Source organism: Podarcis tiliguerta, assembly GCF_965153285.1.
Source record: "Podarcis tiliguerta genome assembly, chromosome: 9".
Lineage (NCBI taxonomy): Eukaryota > Metazoa > Chordata > Lepidosauria > Squamata > Lacertidae > Podarcis > Podarcis tiliguerta.
This window is the reverse complement of record NC_139542.1, coordinates 50082901-50104492: the sequence shown is the minus strand read 5'-3', so window position 1 is coordinate 50104492 and position 21592 is coordinate 50082901. Positions and strand designations below refer to the sequence as shown.

At 42.0% G+C, this 21592-nt stretch overlaps 1 protein-coding gene and 1 long non-coding RNA gene across 4 annotated transcripts in view; both read right to left on the bottom strand.

Annotated features, from left to right (window-relative positions):
• Positions 1-21592, bottom strand: part of TLR3 (toll like receptor 3) — a 112937-nt gene that overhangs the window by 54387 nt on the left and 36958 nt on the right. The window lies entirely within an intron of this gene.
• Positions 1550-7796, bottom strand: LOC310685100. 2 transcript variants are annotated; one of them, XR_014515068.1, is made up of 3 exons: positions 7670-7796; positions 5654-5839; positions 1550-1919 (listed from the first exon to the last, which is right to left on the bottom strand). It is a non-coding gene; the product is annotated as an uncharacterized lncRNA (long non-coding RNA). The 2 variants fall into 2 exon arrangements; XR_014515069.1 differs by lacking the exon at positions 1550-1919 and having other exon boundaries at positions 4980-5839.

Here is a 21592-nt window from a genome sequence, read left to right as displayed (position 1 = left end):
TTTTTTCCTCCCATTGCTATAACTTCATCTCTCCCTCCCCCCTTTCTTTTTGCTAGCTCTGTTTCTAAGTTCTGCCTGGACTTATTCCAGCCACCAAGACATTGCCATGGGGTGGCGGGTCAGCTATGCCCTTTTGTTTTCTCCATTCTGTATGCTAGCAGGCACATCGAGTGATATACGTAGAAGGGCAGGGGGGAATTGCACTGTGAGAGATGCACATTCCAGCACTGGTGAATGAAAAGGCAGGGAAGTTGAAAACAGGAGAGGAGTCTGAAATGGCAGGTGTAAGCCCAGCTCTACCATTAGGCCAAGTGAGGTGACTATGAGGTGGCTGGCACAGGTGATGGGAATCTATGAGGGGGAACAACTGTGTGGTTTTGGAGGACCGAGCTGTATGTACCATAATGGCTTGCCTTGCCCTTTGCAAGCTAGTCTGCTGTCCTCAGGTGCAGCAAAGGACACAGTCCTATTGCCAGCATTACTGCTCTGGTATGTGGAAGAAAGCCTATATTACACACACACACACACGCAGCCACAATCTGCATGGCAGTTTGTGGTGGGGGTCTGACTCCAGATCCCCCACTTCAAGTAAAACCAATGTACCCAGTCAAAATGTCTGCTTAGGGCTTAGGGCAAGATCATACAGTCATGACTGCTCAATCCCTACAGGAAAACCACATTTTCTTGAAAGGCTCTAGATCAGTTGCCTGTTGGAAGAGGAAACTCATGTTTCTAACACAAGACATGCCACTGAGCTTGAGGGTAGCTGCTTCTGCCAGCCAAACTCTAGTAGCTTTTTCTTACAAAGACTGATGACCCAAACACTATGAAATTGTGCACTTTAAGCCAGTGTAAAGTTCCTTCCACAGCATGAAGGGGAACCTCACCAGCACCTGGCGCTAGCACTAGAACCTATCACTAATCCATTGCAAGAGCTTCCTTCAGGACTGCTGCCCTGGTTCTCTGCTTCAGCATCTGTATGGCCCAGCAGTGCCGGGTATGGACTATTATGCTGCTTTTCTGGAAATCGGGAAGGAAAGGGGTCCATATTGTGCTATCCCACTAGCTAACAGCTTTTCAGCTCCTGCAAGCCATGTGTGAGCTGGTCCTTTAATATTCCTAGTAATTAGCAGAAGCTTTCATGGAGCTGCTTCGACACATACATATTTATTAGTTTTTTATTCATGAGGATGGAATTCCCCATCACAGATCAAACACCAGAGATGGAATTTCCATATCATCCTACATTAGCTGAACCATGATAATTTCAAGCAGAATCAGTTCACACACATTCCTTGATGAATTACTGTATTGAGTAATCAAGTGGAGTATGTGCATTTATAAACTAGCCTGTAGATGTTCTGAGGAGGTGTTTCACGGTACCTGTTTGCTGCTTAAAATATATCTGTAGTGTGGCTCATTTCACAGAACCACAGTGCTGTAGGGCCTTGTGTGCCTCCCACTCAGACAATCCTTTACTATACGGTATATCATGGAAAGACTAAGGAAGTCTTCAGATTACAGAAGCCAATAAAACAAAAGGGAGGAAGATGTGCAATTTCCTTACTAATGAGAATTACAAAAGGCAGCTGATATTGCTGAAGAGTAGAAGCACCATGCCGCTGTCCCTTAAAAAGGTCAAGGATGTAGTTTGTAGCTAGGCTATAACTTCTTAAAGCACCTTCCAATATAAAGGCTAGGGACATATATCTACTTGTGCAAGCTGACTCGCAATCTGATGGCTCAGACATGTAGATACACAACTGCTACAGGCTTACAGAACATATTTGTGAGGACTATACATCTTGAAGGTTTTCTGCAGCTATTGTCATCAGTTCTTCATTGGCATACAGATGGCTTATTGCATAATAGGCCTTATTCATTTCTAAGCAAGATATTATGGTGACCTTCCCCAACACCTGCAGAAGAGAGAGAAATTATCTTGTTTCCGCATAAGCCAGTAGTTGTTGAGCAAGTGTACAATGAACCTCACAGCAGTTTAACAAAGTATCTGACTTGCATTGGGGTGGTGTACTAATTATTTACAATGTAGATCCATGAAATGACGCAAGGAGCCAAGACAAAAAGTGGGAGAAAAGCTTTGGTACACAATCACAGGATCTTGTCATGGGTTCAAGTTAAGTGCATAGCAGACCACACACTTCACAGGCAGAAGTTATGCTAAAGGGAGTCTTCCCTTGAGGGCAGAGGTCATCTGAACACATTCTCCTGTGGCCAAGCCAATCTCCACCACTACAGCGAATATTGTATGCTGGACAGAGCTCAGGCAAAGCTTTTCTGAATGACTATGGGGAATTGAAGCCCAAACTCAGGCTGAGCCTGAGCCTTGTGAGCTGTCCACAAAGGGAAATGTCCACAATGGGAACATTTAGAGCCACTTCCATGTGAATGTACTTGATATCGGTATGTAAGTCATCCCCAAAAAAATTCTCTTGTGGTGGGAAGTGCAACTCCAAGTGACATTTTTTAAAATCAATGCATAGATTTCTTACAGCAAAAATGAGCAGTTCGTGGCACATTAATGATACAGGAATGCTTAAAACTCTGATTTTTTAAATTATAGATTTTTAAGAATCAATTCTGGATGACACAAGAATAGAAGTCTTAAGGGCCCATTTAAACAGCAAAATGCCAGATCAATAATGTTATTTTTAAATGAGGCATTCAAGAACTAGAGGATAAACACCAGTTTCACATTTATTAGATTCCTGCAAGCAATGCTGCCAGACTTCTTCCATCAGTACACTGGCATCAAGCTTGCTGCTGTGCCTCTTGTTTCCATAGGTAAAAGGAAATAAGGCCTCCCATAACAGAATTCACCACTTCCATGGTTTGGCTTATCAGTGGCTGCTTGTTTCCTACCGAAGGGCAGGAAACAACCAACCTAGATCATTAGGTTGGTTGAAAGGGAATTCAGTAGCCATGGAGTCAGAAAAACATGGGATTTTGGATTTAGGCATATGGATAAATAATGACAAAAATGTAGGAATTGAATTGAATGGGGTGGGGGATTTATGTTGGAAGGCCTGTGGGGTGTGGTCAAGGCATAGATAAAAGGACATGGGTGGGTTGTGATTTCAGAATTTTAATCAATTATAAAATGTATATCCTATGGCTCAAGGAGAATCAGAAGATGTGGGAGAAGGTAGTCACAGAGAGGAGAAATTAATTTTTGCACAAGTGTCTTTTCTTCAAATATCAGCATCTTTTACAGAGATATTTACAAATATCAGCCAAGTTACAGGGAACCAGGCAGAGGGCCTTCTCAGTAGTGGTGCCCTCCCTGTGGAACGCCCTCCCACCAGATGTCAAAGAGAACAACAACTACCAGACATTTAGAAGACATCTGAAGGCAGCCCTGTTTAGGGAAGCTTTTAATGTTTGATGTATTACAGTATTTTAATATTTTTTTGGAAGCTGCCCAGAGTGGCTGGGGAGGCCCAGCCAGATGGGTGGGGTATAAATATTATTATTATTATTATTATTATTATTATTATTATTATTATTATTATTTTGGTCTGTGTACTTTCTGTGTAAGGTAACATAAAGCTCTGTATTCAGTCACTTATCATAGAAAAGAAGAGTAAGTTCTTGTAGCAACTTGAGCATTAATTTCTACACCACTATTAATTTGTTTTATCCCACACTCTAAGGTAATTTCTTTTTTTAAAATTCCCATCTTGCCTTTAGTACGTTTAGTGCACAATTTATAGGTTACCCAAATAACAAGGTTCTTTCCAGAAGTGTTACAATCTAAGGCAGGGACAACAAAGATGGGAAGAGACAATATGGCCAGATGGAAGTATTACACAAATTGGATGTGCAAGGATTAAGTGCTAACAAATTGCAGAGAAAGTAAATCTAAAGTGAGTGGGTCAATAAAAGGTTTAAGAGGAAGTTGACTTTGATAATGGGTTGGCAGGCAGAGAGGAAAGTGGACAGAGAAGGGGAGGCTATGTAGAAATGAGAAGTGGAATGCTAGAAGACTGGAGAAGAAATGATGAAGGAAATGGGAATGGCAGATTAAACTGAAGGAGATAGAGGAAAATAAATTATTGTTGGGAAGCAGAGAGTGAGGAAGAAATTTACATAGTCAGAACTGGAGATCCTTAAGTGGAATTAGAGGAGCATTGAAATTGATGTGGGAAATGACAGGGAGAGAGCATTTTTAAATAACTGGGTACTTGAACTAGGACCTCTGTGGTCCGAAGAGCCTACACTACTCAAGGAACAGACCCCTTTGCACCAGGGATGCAAATCCCCATTTCAGCCCATCAGCCTAGGCAATAAGACTGCAGGGAATTGTCAAGACAGGAGGGGGAGTGCTAACATCCAAGGCAGAGATTTGCCCCTTTAAGGTCTTTCACTGCTCAAGGATGAAATGGCCGCAGATGTATAAAAGGCTTTATTTCACCTTTAGACTTTCTTTTTGGAGCAAGTTGTTCACCTGGAGCTTTCCATGGTGCTGAAGCTAGTGGGCTGCCTTGCCCTACGATCCTCTGTGGGTTTCTTGTTAAGGTCAGGCCAGCAAGATGGTATTGGGAAAATTATGAAATACCAATTAATTTTTTATCCCCTTCACTATGTTGTTGGCTCATAGATGAATACACTTTTATAGAATACATCGGTTAGAAATTAATTCAGAGTTTGTTACCAGCTGCCTGTTTAGTGACAGTTTTCCATTTTTATGCTATTGAAACACCTGCCAAAGATGACTCGGTTTAACATGTTCTGAGCTTATTAATAATGAAAGTTGATGCTGCAAATTCAGACTTAATGAAGGAGGCAGATATTAGATCACTTTATGGAAGTCTTGTGGCCAGTAATCACATCAAGCCCATGTGAACTGGAAGAAGTGCAAAAATATAGGTATGTTGTATTAATTGCCTTCAAAATATAATGCTGCCTGTATCTATGATAAGTGAGCTGAAATAAAAGTGAGTAAGTAGTGGTAGAAATAATTGCAATTATTTTCATTTTGTTTATTTTTTTCATAAAGGGTGGGTTTGTGTCTAAGTTGCTGGCTCTGTCTTTGGCAAGAGGTTCATCTTTACTTAAGGACTCCAGCTTGTTTGGCAGTCATTGACTCCAACAGAGTGGGGTCAACTATGGGTCCACTACGGCTTCTGAGTTAGAGGAGAGCAACGTGACAACTTCAGACCAGAGCAGTAGTGGCATAATGGAATTCTCTTGCACGTGTGCTTCTGGTTGATTACGTACATCTGGTGCTGGCCCTGAGGGCAATTCTCTTTCCCACTCTGAATCCCCAGCCCTCATCCTCAGATACCCCCTCTTCAGATCCCAGAGTTATGAAAAAAATGGAATTTTAGGCCAGCAACATTTGGAGAGCTACAGATCCCCATCACTGAAATAAATGAAACTTGTGAATGTTTCTGTGGTGCATGTGCACACATGCGCGTGCACACACCAAAACAGTGAACCTGTCTCACATGGGAGTCTAGTCAAGAGGAAAACATATGGACAGGACCTAGGACAGCTCCAAGGGGTCATGCTAAGGCAGATATAGCAGATGTTCTCTCTGCAGGGAGCTAGAGTCAATGGAAGCCTTATGGAGGCTGACCAAGCCTAAAATATGGTATGCTCCATCTGGCTGGCTGCTTAAGGCACTTGCCTTATTTGGTAGCCTTTGATTTCTGTGAAGCTGGGGAGACAGAGATTTTTGCAGAAGAATCATCCTCCAAGTCTGGATGGTGAAAAAGCTGTGTCCTTTAGCTGGGAAGGCACTGAATAAGGTACTGGTGGTTATTCCTCCATGGAAGTAGTGTGAACCTCCTCCTCTTCGGTCCTTCACCACAATCTGCAAGGTTGACAGGTATGGTCATGACAGCCAGTGGCAAGACCAATAGAAGATGTATCAATTGACTTTAGTATGTAGTCTTCTGCTAACCCCCCTCTGTAGCAGAGGAACTCCCTGCATGTCTGCCATTTCAGTTACGTCTTTATTTGCTCAAAGCTGATAGGGCCATTGCATCCCTAGTTATAGTTTTTCTCTGTGAATTAAACATCCAAGTGTAACTGACTGTAGCAACATTTTCATGACATTTAAAAAATGTCAAGGGGGAGCTGTTCACTTGATGGGAATGGTATTCATTTGCATTGTTTTTCCTTAATTACTGTTGTACTCCGACAAGGAAATGTGAAAAATAATGAGCAGAGACTCTCTATAAAATAAATGATATACTATTATATAAACTGCCCAATCTGTTATTATCATCATCATCATCTATTTAAATAAAAAGAAATCGGTGAGAAGGCAAAATTTTAATTTTCAGTAAAATGTGGATACTTCTACATGGATGAAATCAATCCAAAAATGGGACTGAGCTTTTTAGTTGTGAGCACTGGTCAACTTCTGGTGGTAGAGACACTGAATAAACAAAGAGAGAGAAACTGGCTTCATGCTACTGCTAGTTAGAGCTGTGTACCAAACCTGGTCAGATCCTGAACTGAATCTAGCTGATTTGGGTTGACCTGGTATTTAGTCAGATAGGATTGTGGCAACCCTGGATTACCCCAGGTTGGATAGGGTCCACCCAAAGCAATCTGTGGGTGTCAAAAGCAGAAGGGGGGGTGATATAACAGAGAAGATGGGGGAGATGCGCAGACATCTCCTGCCTTTCTCCTAACTGCATTTTAATTAGGGTTTAAAATCCAATTAAACATGAGGTTGGGAGAGGGAAGAAGGAGATGTACACAACAGTCTCTGTGTGCCTCCTCTCCCCCCTCCCTGGACTACATCTTTAATTAAGGTTTTGAACCCTAATTAAACACTGTGGAAGGCCCCTGAATCTGCTCAGAGCACAGATCTGGGTTGAATCAGCTCAGGTTAGGTCAGTGCCACTCTGAAGCACTGGATCTGCTCTGATATAGGATTGGAGGGTTGTGCACAGCCCTAGAATTTTTGCATGACTATTGTGATTTTGGATAGACCACTGAATGCTTGCTACTTGCTGGGATTGCTGAGAAGAATGCTAAACAATGTAGATTTTGATCAGATCTAGCCAGGAACTTAATCCAGTTCTTAAGCAAAATGGCATACTCTGGATCCCTTAAAATTTATTAGTTGCGCCCTGAGGACATCCTGAATAAGCACCATTATTTTATAAATGTAAAAGACATCAGTGGACTACTACTGTATTCAGTGAACTTTTTACAAGGTTAGTGCTAGTGCAAGGATTTTTTGCAAGGATTAGTGCCCCTACACTATCCCCAGACCTGTTCCATAGGGTTGGGGAGGAAATCCTGAGCAAGTTTAAGGAGCACAGATGGGGAGGTAGGGAGAATGTTCTATCCTGCAGGGCGGGAAATCATTGCATTGACAGAAGGTTTACCTTAGCATTATGTTGGAAATAATATTGGGATTCTAATTTTCTGTTGTAGAGCACACAAAATGCTGGTCTTCAGAAACCCTAGCCTAGGAAACCACAGTGAAAGTGAGCAGAATTATAAGAGAACCCCTTTTTCAAACTAGGAAAGTGTAAAATTCTGGCTTAGCTAACTCTGACCCCTTGATTTGCAGCCCTGTTCAGAGGCGATGAAAAGGGATCCCTTTTGGCAGCTTTTGTGGACAAATGAGAAAAATTTGGAGAACAATGGGACAAGAAAGAAGTTTTGGGTAGGGAAGTACCTGCACTGTCTGTTCCTTATGATAGTGTGGGCAGCTGATCCCTTTCCTCCACAAAATGTATTCAAGACCAGATGTGCTCCCCCAACCCAGCTAGAAAGCCATGTTCTCACTCTGTAGTGGCTTTCTTTATCCTCCACTATGACATTTTCCATTATGTCATCATGATGCCAAGCCTGATTGGCTACATGGCCATCTGAAATCTTTACATTCAGAGTATGATCCCCAATTGGCTGTGATTGTGTTGTGAGGAAGGAGATCCCCAGTGATAGAAAGAAATGACTGGTGCAAGCAACAGCCAGCAGGCATACACAAGATTAGCATTTGGCAGTCTTTGGAGAAAATGTATAGCTTCCCCCCAAAAGCCTCCTTTTCATACTGAAAGAGTTTCCTGAGGACTTTCAGTGCAGCTGTGCTTGAAATTAGCTGTGTCTCATCGAAGGAAGATGAGCTGATAGGTCTGGGAGTTCAGTGAATCAATGCAAAACAGTATATGACACACAGTGATCCCTGAACAGGGTGCATTGCTGATGCAAAGAACTCTCTGTGATCCGCAAAAGCTCTCAGGCTGTGAGAGCCTCTTTGACCCTAACTATTGTGTAAGTGTTTTACTGAGTGTATCCTTTCAGAACACATGCTGCTTCACGTTTGCTTCCTTGCCATGGAATACCTGGGATACTTTACAAAGGTAGAAATGGCAATATTTTGAATGGAGGTGTGTGTGGTTTTGCTTTTCCTTTTTTTAAAAAAGCCCATTGAACAAAGTTGGATCAGTTACAAAGCTCATTGACTGAATAGTACACTCCTTTCACAGCAATTGTGCACCATTTGACTCCAATTACATCCCAAAGAGGTGTGTAAGGTATGGCAAAAGTTTTTGTCCTAGGGAAGTTACCCAGGGTTCAGGGATAGTAGTGCCTCTGTGCTGCAGTAAATTGATCTTCCTTTGCTTCCATTAACTCCACCAATGAACAGGATTTGATTCTCCTCACAAATGGTGGGAACTGGCTTGACTTCAGATTTTTATCTGACCCGCTTTGTATTTTTAAAATATGCTGGCGGCGGGTGGGGGGGTGACCACTGAGAGAGATTCTGGGTGGTAGGAGGGACTCTTTTTTTCCCAAAATCCTGTCTAGAATACAGAATCATTTGTATTTAACTGGGATAGAAAATGACTGGTTACCCAGTCTCCAGGTGGGCAGCATTTGTGGCCCATCATAGGAGGCCCTTGGCTCCATGGAGAAAAGTCCTCACCATTGGAGCCAGACTGTTGAGGAATTTTCCCTGCCCTCCTTTGCAAGGGAGGGTGAGATGGCCCACTATGCTCAAGATTTAAATTGGCCAATTAGGTGGCCAGAGTGGGTGGTGCTTCGGTGCCAGAGTGCAGCAGTCTTCACTCTGATCCACTACCCAGCTATATAGGCCGGCTGCGCCCAAGTTCGGGATTGCAGTGGACCAAAGAACAAAAAGGAAGCAAGTTTTTTGAAGACCAAAAGAACAAAGAAGCAAGTTTTTGAAGATCGAGCCACGATGAATGGTGAGGGATAAGGCATAGTCTCATAGTGGAGGAGTGGTGTCCACACAATCAGGAAGAAGCAGAGAACATTGTGGGACAGAAAAGAAAAATTTCGCTTTAACAGGGATAGAAAATAAGTAAAAGGGCTGAAGACATCCTGGCCCACTTCACATAGTAAACCATTGCCAGTAGTTTACTATGAATGTGGCGACTGCTCCCACTTCATTCTTCCCCTAGCAGAAGTGAGAGCCAGAAATCAGGATCCCTGGCTCAGCATTGCAGCTGAACCAGAGTTTGTGGTTTGTTTTGTTTCACAAGAATAAACATTGGCTTAGCATCATGGTTTGTTTGCATAGCCAGTTTGCATGGAGCAGACATTTTCCAGGTTGGGGTGTCATTCTGCTAGATAATTGGTTAGTCAACACAGCCATCACATCACTACATTTACTTCTCCCGAGAAATGGGCCATCACCCCAACCCCATTGTGGCCTTTGATTTGGAAACTTTAATTGTGGGAGAGTGGAAATGGACCAACTTACTATTTTGTTCGAATGTCATCTTCGTATTTATTTCCTGATGACATTCCAGGCTATTATGTTTAGCACTACCTCCTTTCTACTACCTTCCGAATAAGAGTGAAAGACTCCTCAAAAAAAGAGGACTTTCTCTAGGACCCCTTCAAATATGACTTACTTACTGTATGTGTGCTAAGCTGGTTTGCTTCATTTCCTTCCAGAATAAGCATCCTGCTATCTCAGTCTGTGAAGCAGTTGAGACCTGGACTGAACTGGGGTGAAGAGGGCACATTTGCTTGAGAAGCTAAAATAAGTCATGGCAGGTGGGGAGGATGCTGACTGTGTGGAGTTTCAGCCTGCCTGCTGGGTTGCCAGAGAAACCAGAGATGTTGCTACTGCAGAAGCAGTAGGTAAACCAACTGAGATAAAGGCCTGGGAGGCAGGGATGGCAAAGAAAAAGAGGTAGATAGGTGGAGGAGAGGAAGCATAGCAGATGGGAGATGGCACTAGGTACACCAAGACTGCGAGAAACCAACTGTAACTCAATGAGGGGTGGGCAAATCTGTCAATTTTGGTTTCATTCCATTTCTCATTTTTCCAACCCTAAGTTGAGTTCTCCCCATTTCCACACCAGTGTGTGATTTTGCTCCACCCCTATGAAAATCCATCAGCATTTTAGCGTACATTTTAAAATGCAGTGTTGCCAAATATACACATCTTTGCAAAACAATTTTGCCAAATACAATGTGTGTATATTTTCACTGCTATATGCATTTTCATGCACACAGTCCCTAGTATATGCATTTTGTAAACCCATTACTTGGCTGGGAATTGCCCTGCAAAATTGAGAGAAGTGTAAACTGAGTTCTGGCAAGTTCCAGCTGGGGGAAAAAAAAGCCCTGAGCCTCCTTAATATGCTTCCCAATGCCATGACTCAGGTCAGAGAGGGAAAGGGAGCAGTTATTATTGAAAAATATGACAGTTAAAAAATAGCTTCTGTTTGTCTGTGAAAGGCAATTGCCGCTGTGTATTATTTTTTTTAAAGAATTGATTAAAGGTGGAGTGATTTTCCACTGGGACTGTGATACTTGTGGCAAGGTTAGCCCTTTCCTCCTCTCACCATGGTACCATCAAAAATCATCCCATTGCTGCTGTCATTCTCAGAAGTGAAACTTCCATTGGCACCAGTGGAAGGTTCCCTCCTGGCATTGTCAGAGTCAGACTGTCCTATTCAGGAGATGAAACAGTGTAGTCCAAGGAGAACAATTTCCTTCAGCACTAATGAACCCACTCCTTTATGCAAGGGGTGGGATCCTGGCCCAATCATCATCATCATTTATTCAATTTATACACCGTCCTATACCTGGAGGTCTCAGGGTGGTTCACAAACAAGACCACAACATATAAAATCAAACTAAAAACAATAACCCAATTAAAAAACCAAAAAAGAACCACATTCTAATAGGGTGTTAGATGTCAATAACATCAACCAAAGGATGTCAATAAGATTATCATCATCATATATTCTTTATACCCCGCCCATGACTAACTATCCATGGGAAAGGGCTGTTGTTCTACTGCTAGGCACATAGAGTCCAAAACATGCAGAATGGGGGTGGTCATGGTTGTTGGGTGTATTAGTAGTGGCAAGTGGTTAGCTCATGCAACCTACCTCACATATTCTTTGAACATGGGGAGGGCTGTCAGGCTTCCCTGTGGTGTGGCAAGAAAGATAGTTCAGTCTGTTGCTAATATATTCACTACAAAAGAAGAAGTCCGCCTCAACTGCTGCTTTGGATTTCAATAGCTGTGATTCACTTACAGACAATAACTGTTTTCCTCTGCAAAATCCTCTTTCTCATTAAAGAGGTACAAACTTTTGGTTGATTAGCCTAAAGTCTTGTGATGTCCCTCACCATGTCTAATTCCCCTTTGCATTAACAATGGGAGCATTTTTGCTACATTCATCTGCCCTGCTTTCCTTGAGGACCTTGTTGTTCATAAAGTTATAGCTGGCAGAAACTAAATCTGGATGTTTTATTGTTCTGTCTCAGGACTCCTGCAGGATCAAAATGGATTAAAGTTACCCTGTAGATGCAGTTGTGCAAATTCAGCATAGTGAGAGAGGATGAGAATACATGAAAGCCAACAGTTCCAAGAGGGGGGAAAGGGTATTTGAATGGGAAACACACATCTTTGTTCTTAGACAGTGTTAGACAAAACTAAGATGAAATGCTGCTATAATTGAACATGGTTTTGGGGTGAAAGCACATTCTAAGGGAAATGTACTGGCACATGTTGGTTAATACAACAGTACTGTAGCTTTGGACTTTATTAAAACATGACTAATTCCAGCTCAGCTGGGCTGTTCTCAGTCTTCTCTGTGTTTTGGCAATCAAAACCCCCATATTTTCCCTAGATGACGTTGAACTGAAGTGCATTCATAATAAAGGCTAAGCTTCTGTTGTTTGCAAATGAACACTTCAAATAATAGTGGTGGGCAGAATCTCTCCCTGTATTTGAAAATACCTACTATTGAGTCGAGCAGTTTGTGATATCCTTTTCAGAATATCTCTGTGTTTCTAACTGATGCAAAACATAGCGTTGACTAATCTTTTAACTTCTGAGTCCTTCCTCATTTAGGACCAGGACCCACCCTCAGGTATGAGTAAATTATAATTAGAGCATAGTTGGAAAACAGAAGGTGGTGTTCAACTAAGATTTACTCAGAGAAGACCCACTGAAATTAATGAACTGGGATAGCGCAGTCGATAGAGCTTGAGACTCTTAATCTCAGGATTGTGGGTTTAAGCCCCACATTGGGCAAAAGATTGCAGGAGGTGGGACTAGATGACCCTCATGGTCCCTTCCAACTCTATAATTCTATGATTCATTACATGACTAAGTTCGAGCCATTAATTTAAATTGGTCTACTCTGACTAAAACAATACTGCCTAGAAAATTTAACTGTCCATGATGTTTCTGAGTTACGGCATTTCATTTAGTGGCATATATAGGACACAAGCAGGTATTCAGCTATAGTAAATAATTTTTGATTGCATGAAACAAATCAGGTCTGGAAGCAAACTAACAGACCAGCAATTCAAGAGCAACTTTGACTGAGAAGACCAGAGTAAGCATCCTCATAAGACTAGGTAACACTTGCTTGTGTCACATGATTCCTTCTTATCTAGCAGTGTTCCACCAACTTCTGGTGAATGACTGGTTACCCAAGCTTATGGCATGGGGATATTTTAAATAAATGACGGGTGAATTCTGAAGCCCATGTTCCACCATAACATGTTCTGCTGTACTCTTCCATTTGGACCATCAATGTGCTTGAGACTCGTATGTTTTGTAGTTTTGCTTTCAGTCTGGATGTATGTATGTATGTATGTATGTATTGCAAGGCGTTGGTGTTGAACCCTAACATTTCTGTATAGCCAACATCCATCTCCTATAATACAACTTTTATTCCCTGAGACTAGATAGTTGTCTGACAGAAAGATGGAGGTTTTTTAAGCGAAAGAACAACCAACCAGCCTGTCATCTATTTGCCTTTGAGCTCAGAAAATTAACTCCGTGCTAATTGGCATTCTGTGGGTGCAGTTATCTAAGATCATAGGTAGCAGCTCCGCTTGATCACACCAAAGCCCCACCCATTGCAGCATTCTGTTCTCACAGTGGCCAACTAGATGCCTATGGAAGTTGTGAAATGTCATACAGCTTTCTGCTTTGTTCAAAAGGATTGCATCTACTTTCACTCCATTTAGCACCTTATCTGTAGCAATTTTGAGTCAAAGTGTTCAGGTTTTGTGTGGACAATTACAGTGGTACCTTGGGTTGAGAACTTAATATGTTCCAGAGCTCCATTCTTAACCTGAAACAGTTCTTAGCCTGAAGCGTGCTTTCACTAATGGGGCCTCCCGCTGCGCTGCTGGCGCACGATTTCCGTTCTTATCCTGGGGCAAAGTTCTTAACCTGGAGCAACCACTTCCTGGTTAGCGAAGTTTGTAACCTGAAGCATCTGTAACCCAAGGTACCACTGTACTGACAAATACTATTTGGCATTAATAAAATGGGTTAGCCACATTGTCCCACAGTTATTACTCTGTCTTTGTGGTTATTTACATGTAGTTGCCACCATGTGCATCTGAGTTCCCATCTGATTATGTTGGTATCCTGTGGAAGGCGAATCAAAGAGCCTTCTGCCAGGTTCAGCGCAAGTGTAAAGGGAGGGAAAGACTCTTGGGGATCGGCTGACTTACTTAACTCTCTCAGCCAGTAAGGAGGAGGAGCAGAAACTGCTCTTTCTTGCACAGATTACCCAATTGTCATTCTGTTCTGGCTGACAGCCATAGCACCTGGCTCTTTGGAAATCATGCAACACAGTATTGCTCAGTCTTGGAACAGCTGCATTTGCCTCCTAGGACAAAGGTAATATGGAAACTCTTTTAATTATACCAAAACATCAGTAGGTAGACTATTGAATGCTGTACTGCATCCCTGGTCCTTTCCAGTCCAATGAAAATAATAAGATTGCAAGACTAGCCCTTATCTTTAAGACCACTCTAACCTGGAGGGTAACATTTGCATAGGATTGCCCACTATTATGGATAATTTATAGCTTGCTTCTTGTCATTACTATAAAATATGAGCTTTTTAATGCTGATCAAACGTCTCTTTTCATCAAGAGAAGGATGTATTTTGAGTTATAAATTGATTCATGTTGTAAATATATCATGATATCAGCACTGTAGGCCTGCATTTACATATTTTTATGTAAGAAAAATATGAGATCTTAAATCTTCTATGGAAGGCCACAAATGTAGATGTCAGAAAGTTGGCAAAATCTTGTGAAGGTCAGTTTGGATGGGAGAAAATAAATTTTTAAGGAACCTTCGTTCTCTTGGCAGGAAAGGAGTAGACTGGCTAAGGACTGCTGCTGGCTGGGAGACTAAGAGTCAAGGGTAGAAGCAAGGCAAGAAGAATTGCAATGAGATATGTAAATTGTTAGTCTGAATTAACCTGACAAGCCTTTGTCCACATCTTTCTGGTGATGCTCAGTGTATGATGGCTCTGTGTCTTTCCTGCTGAGCTGTCACACTAAATCATATATGGGGAATATATTGCTGGCCCGGATGTTGTAGAACTCCTATTCCCATCAGCCCCAGCTAGCTTGTTCAATCATCACGAATGATGTGAGTTATAGTCCTACAACATCTGAAAAGGTACAGTTTCTCTATACCTATTGTAAAAGCAAGTACTGTACTTTTCCATTTATAAGTCTAGGGTTTTGTTTTTTTACTGAAAAAGAAGGTTTAAAAACGGGGGACGTCTTATACACGGGTAGTGGGTATGGTAGATGGGTGATTGGTTGCAGCCGCGAACTGCAGACTGTCATTGGTGATTTGTAGAGTGATTGGCGGCTGTGAGAAATGGGTGTGTGATTGTTTGCTGTGTCAAGGGCTGCTGAGGATTGGCTGCTGCTGCGGAAATTCTGCTTGCTATTTACTTCTGCTGTAGGCAATCAGGCAGACGCTTGCAGCAGATGTGAGCAATTGTTAGCGAGCGGGGCGAGCAATTGCAACCATTGGGTTAGTGATTTACTGTATTCCCCCCCCCCCCAAAAAAAAAGCTCATCAACTTTGGGCCATTTTATGAAATTGGAGTCCCCCAAAATAGGGGGCGTGTTATACAAGGGAGCGTGTTATACATGGAAAAGTACAGTAGATAAAATGATCTCAGTGGAAAATGAAAGACTCCTCAATGAAGCCGCAGTCTATAAACTCTTCTCATTCTACACAAAATCCTCTGCACCAAAGTCAGGCTCCACTAAGTCCCATCTTTCCTCTTTAACACATTTGTGGAAGGCATGGATTACAGATCTGTTTTTAAAAACTATGCTTTTAAAAGACAATGCTTTCAAAAACTAATTTTTACTGTGAGTTTCAAATAGTACAAGTTTCTGTTCAATGAAATCTGTAGAATTTGCATGCATTTACTATTACAGTAGTTAATTTATTAAAACTTTAGTTAAACCACTCAGAAACCAAGCACTATTACAAAAGTGTGTGTATATTTTGAAAAGTCTTCTGAGATCTTCAGATATTCTTATGAAAAGTATAAGCCCAAGATCCACATGCTTAGTAAGAGATATGAATCAGTTCAGATCATTAGACAGAATACATAATTGTTGGAAGTCTGTCATACTTCCAACAGATGGTGCAATTGTGCACATGGACAGTATAAGAATAAGATTAGCAATTAATCCCATTCAAGAAATAAGTGTGCCTAGTGGCATATGAACAACAAAACTGCTTCTAACATTTTGCAAACAGGAGAAAGGCTTCAACATCGGAGATGAAGAATGTTTGGAATACAAAGACAAATTCAGTTTATTTTCTTTTAAAAACAGTCCAATTAACAGCTGAATTTGCAATTATTCATCTAAAAGGGAGAAGGTTCTAATGGTGATGGTTGAAGGACAGCACAATAGGAAGGGATTAGACATTTGTCTAAACATGAGCGAAGCAAGAGTGGAAGAGTTATTACCTCTTGAATGTGGATGAGAAGAAATAGAGGCAAATGGTGAGAGGCACAGACTTAGCACTCTCCTGAATCTTATTTTCAGTGATGGGTTTTATGAAAATAAGGTGGTGCAGTCAACCTAACCATGGCACATCAGTACATTTGCACTTTATTCTGAAAGTGTGCCAAATGCATTTACAGTAAAAAGCATGGTGTAAACACCACCATAAAACTCTTTGATTAATATAGGATTTCATAAACTATGCTCCTCAGGTAAGGCCCTGGTGGACTGTAATTCAGCACCTGCCAAAGTGATTTATTCATCCCCGGTCTTGTTTAAGTCCTTTGTTTTCCACTGTGTAAAAATCAACAGCACTCGGTTATTGCTGTATGTCTATCCTCCCTTCCCAATGAAATGCCTGCCCCATTTTTCCTAGTGCTGAGATGAGTTCTTAAAGGCATATGGACTTACAGTAAACAAGAAGGTCAGGGTGCATCCCCTGGTTTCTGCTTCAGTAACAGAAGCTCCAGGGCAAAATGCAGACTATATAGGTTTCTTCTCTGCTGCTTTGTTCTTGGAATATGTCTGCAGTTCTGTACTGTTTTCCATATGGAGCTGGTGATGGCACTGGAGTTCAATGGAGAAGGCTTCAATTTGCTTTCATGTGCTGGATATAAAGCAAGAGGATAGCTGCTCATCCGTGGCAGTTGCTTATTGATTCACCATCATCTGACCTTGTCACGGAGAGGGATCTAGTGATAGAAAACTGCCTTTGGGGAACTGTCATCTTGAAAGTATACTCCTTGTTTGATGCAAAATGCTCTAGATTTGTTGACCTTCATGGCACACTGTTAATCTTTATTTGGGGACTTTTCTAGCAATGGGACACGAACAGTGTCTTTTTTGCGAAGAGAGAATGTAGCCTTTTTATTGTGTTTTTATTGTGTTTTAACTGGCATGGTTATGTCACGGGGAGAAATTAAATGTAACTAGGCAAACATGGTGTTCCCTGCCCTGAACTGGATCCAGAAAGAGTGGACCTATTGAAATCAATAGGATTTAAGTTAGTCCTAACTTGAATCCCAATGACTTCATCTGGTCTACTCTAAGCATGACAAAGGGGGCAAAAACCTACCTATCTAAGAGTAGGTCCCATTTAATTCAATAGGGCTTATTTCCCATTATTTCTTATTTCTCTGCCGGCTCAGCTCTCCCCTGCCTCCTGCAAAAAGCAAGGGATAGTATGCAGATGACCAAAAATAGCTTTAGCATATGTAATGAGACAAGAATCCAATATCTCAGTTTTAGTTCCAAAAAGGTTTGCTATAGATCTGCCAGCAGTGCCCTTCAGTTCTCTGTATTGGCCAAACAGGCCAAACCTTATGCCAAAGAATAAATGGACATAAATCTGACATCAGGAATCACAAGACAGAGAAGCCAGTAGGAGAAAACTTCAATCTCCCAGGATATTCAATACAGGATCTCAAAGCAGCTGTCTTATTTAAAAACAAAAACAAAAACAAAAACAGAAATAGACTTGAAAGAGGAGTTGCTGAATTACAACTTATTACTAAACTGAAAAGTATGGAGAGACCTGGTCTGAATAGAGATATTGGATTCTTGTCTTATTACATAAAGGTAAAGGTACCCCTGCCCGTACGGGCCAGTCATGTCCGACTCTAGGGTTGTGCGCCCATCTCACTTAAGAGGCCGGGGGCCAGTGCTGTCTGGAGACACTTCCGGGTCACGTGGCCAGCGTGACAGAGCTGCTCTGGCGAGCCAGCACCAGCGCAGCACACGGAAACGCCGTTTACCTTCCCGCTATAAAGCGGTACCTATTTATCTACTTGCACTTAGGGGTGCTTTCGAACTGCTAGGTGGGCAGGAGCTGGGACCGAAGGACGGGAGCTCTCCCTGCTGCGGGGATTCGAACCGCCAACCATACGATTGCCAAGTCCTAGGCACTGAGGTTTTACCCACAGCGCCACCCGTGTCCCTCCATCTTATTACATATGCTAAAGCTATTTTTGGTCATCTGCATACTATCCCTTGCTTTTTCCTGTAGGACTATTTGCAATCATTGACAGTCGCCAGTTTACCATACCCATTGAGCCAATCACCCATCTCCCACTACCCTTCTTAGAAAAACCCCACCCCACCCTCCCACTATATATAAGGGTCTGGTGACTTTTGTTTCAGTGTATCTGAAGAAGTGTGCATGCTCACGAAAGCTTATACCCAGAACAAACTTAGTTGGTCTCTAAGGTAAAAAGGTAAAGGGACCCCTGACCATTAGGTCCAGTCGTGACCGACTCTGGGGTTGCGGCGCTCATCTCGCTTTATTGGCCGAGGGAGCCGGCGTACAGCTTCCGGGTCATGTGGCCAGCATAAATACACCGTCAGATAAGGCCTACCAATTTTCTCCTGATCCTGCATTTGCATTACCTTGGCAAAGTCAGGTTGGGGAACCAATGAGTTCAGAATAGTTGTCCTCTTTTCATAACACACAAAGAAGCCTCATACAAATTTTCATCCAGTACGTTTCCGAGCACAATTCAAAGTGTTGGTCTTGACCTTTAAAGCCCTAAACGGCCTCGGCCCAGTATACCTGAAGGAGCGTCTCCACCCCCATCGTTCTGCCCGGACACTGAGGTCCAGCTCCGAGGGCCTCCTGGCGGTTCCCTCATTGCGAGAAGTAAAGCTACAGGGAACCAGGCAGAGGGCCTTCTCGGTAGTGGCGCCCGCCCTGTGGAACGCCCTCCCAGCAGATGTCAAAGCGATAAATAACTACCTGACATTCAGAAGACATCTTAAGGCAGCCCTGTTCAGGGAAGTTTTTAATCTGTGATATTTTATTGTATTTTTTGTTTCTATGGAAGCCGCCCAGAGTGGCTGGGGAAACCCAGCCAGATGGGCGGGGTACAAATAATAAATTATTATTATTATTATTATTATTCAGGATGATTCACTTTCAACAAATCCTGGTGGCAGCTTTTATGCAGAAGTCTAACTGGTTACTTGCCAATTACTTGGGTATGTCCATCAAAAAACTACAGGGGAATGAACAAATTATTTGTTTGGGATCAAATACCACCCCCCCAAAAAACTAGGAGTTCTATGGAAAACTAGGAATGCAGAAGCTATAACAAAAGAATGAAAATGAGCGCTCTCTGAGGCATAGTGACAGCTTTTGTTTTCCTCACTTGTTGTATGGAGATGCTATATAGATTTCTGAACAAAAGCCGCACTGGACCTTACCCATTAGGCACAGGACTAAACAAAACCAACATACTGGATTGGACTGATTTCAAATGTTTTGTGCCTAAGGCATGTTTATGAGCAATATTGTATTTGGCAGAAAAGCAATTAGGCTAGGGAGGCACGGTCTCTATGTGTAAGTTGGTGAATTGGACCTTTTTGTTATTTAAGCTTTCTGCCCCCCGTCCAGGTATAGCCATGGTGCATTTAGATAGTAAGTCATAAGGCTGCTCTTAACTACACCAAATGCCCATCTAGTCTCCAGTATAATGTTCTCATAGTGGCCATCTAGATGCTTATGGAAAGCCCCCAAGAAGGGCATGAGTGGAATAACAATCCCACCCTGCCTAGCGATTCCTATTCAAAGGCATACTGGTTTTGATATGGGAGATTATAGCCACCATGACTAGTAACTGTTGATAACCATATCCTCCATTATTATTTTTGAGCAGTGTGATAACAGTGTTGGAAATGAGCCTTGCCATACAGGTGGGAACATGTGCATCCTTGTCAGCAATGTTTATTTTATTATTTTAATTTTTATATCCTGCCTTCTCCATATGCTCAAGATGACTCAATTTTGAAGAAGAAAAATGTATACGAGAAAATAATATGCAAAAGCTGGTACTGACTCAGCAGCAGGAAATAGCAACTTTAGCTAGTGTTCCTTCTTTGATGCATTTTGCAGCGTGTGTGTGTGTGTGTGTGTGCGTGTGTGTTTGAAGGAAGAAAGTCTACAACTGAATCTCCATCAGGAGGTAGGTTAATAGTGTTAGGCCTTTGAGCCTGACACAAATATTCAGATAGACCAAATGGATTGGCTGGAAGTCGATAGTGGGTAACACATGACACAGTGGATGGTGCTGTTGCTGAAGCAACGAGGTAGCCAGAAGACTGAGAAGCCGACTTGGGAGGATAGTTTCTTTAGATGCTGGTGTGTCTTCATTAGCTTGTGAAGTCAGCTGACCATTTACAGGTGAGTCAGCTGATCAAACTCAGACCGGTATAGTGGCCTAGAGGGTTTCCTTCAATCACAGAGCTTAGACGGCCAGTCTGACTGAGTGAAGAGTGAGAGTGCAGAGGCTAGATCTCTAGTCTTATTCAAAGAAATAGAATTCCTTGGTCAGAGCAGAGGGAATGACTGTTAAATGAGTTTAAGATTCTAAAGTAAATACATCTGCAATGTGGCTCCAAAAAGTAAAGTGTGGTTGGTTGGCTTGTTTGCTGTTTGGGAAAGCCTCCAGAGAAGAAGCTAGGATAAATGTTGAAAGGGGGAAGAGCTCTCAACAAACCATCAGTTTAAAACCAATTGTTTGAGAAACCACAAAACAGAGGCCTTGTTTTAAAGATTTCTATTTTTAAAACTTCCACTCCTCAAAGTGTTTCATCACATAATTTCAATGAGGCTCACCCTGCAGAATTATTTGAGACCAGCCTACTGTGTTTATGCCATTCCAGGCTATGATGTGCTTAGAAGCCGAGTTTGCAGAAAGCTGTAAATCAAGCATGTTAGCTGTTCTTTTTCCCCAACTCACTTTTCCTGTACAGTACCCACATTCAAGACAAGACTCTCTTTGTAGCAATTTAAACCTCCATTTGGTAAATATTTGATGCCATGAACATAGGTTTTAGAGGGAGCAGTTAGTCAAAAGAGGTTTTTAAAGAGTGTAAAGCATGTATTTCCTTTCTTGTTCTTTTCTGGGGCTTTTAAAACCTCAGGCCTAGTTTCATTCTCCAGCTCTGTCAAAACAGCAGGATTTTAAAAAGGGAGCTGTTTTCAGCCATTAAACTTAATATACCAAGTTAATCTGACACTCAATGGAGTTGAATTAATGTTGAATAATTTCCTAAAGAAACAGCAGCCATCTCATTGAAACTGTCCTGCAATGAACTTGCACTACATGATCTAAAGTGATGTTTCCAGCCAGTTCCACCTATGCAATTGGTTGTGAAGGGGAGGGGATAGATGTGCAGGATTGTACAAATGCAGCCCTCTTTCAAGTTGATTTAGGGCCCATCACACCCTCCCTCCATTTCCACTGTGCCTCTTCTACAACCGTGGAATGGCGGTAGTGGGAACAGATGTTCCTCAACTTGATGAACCA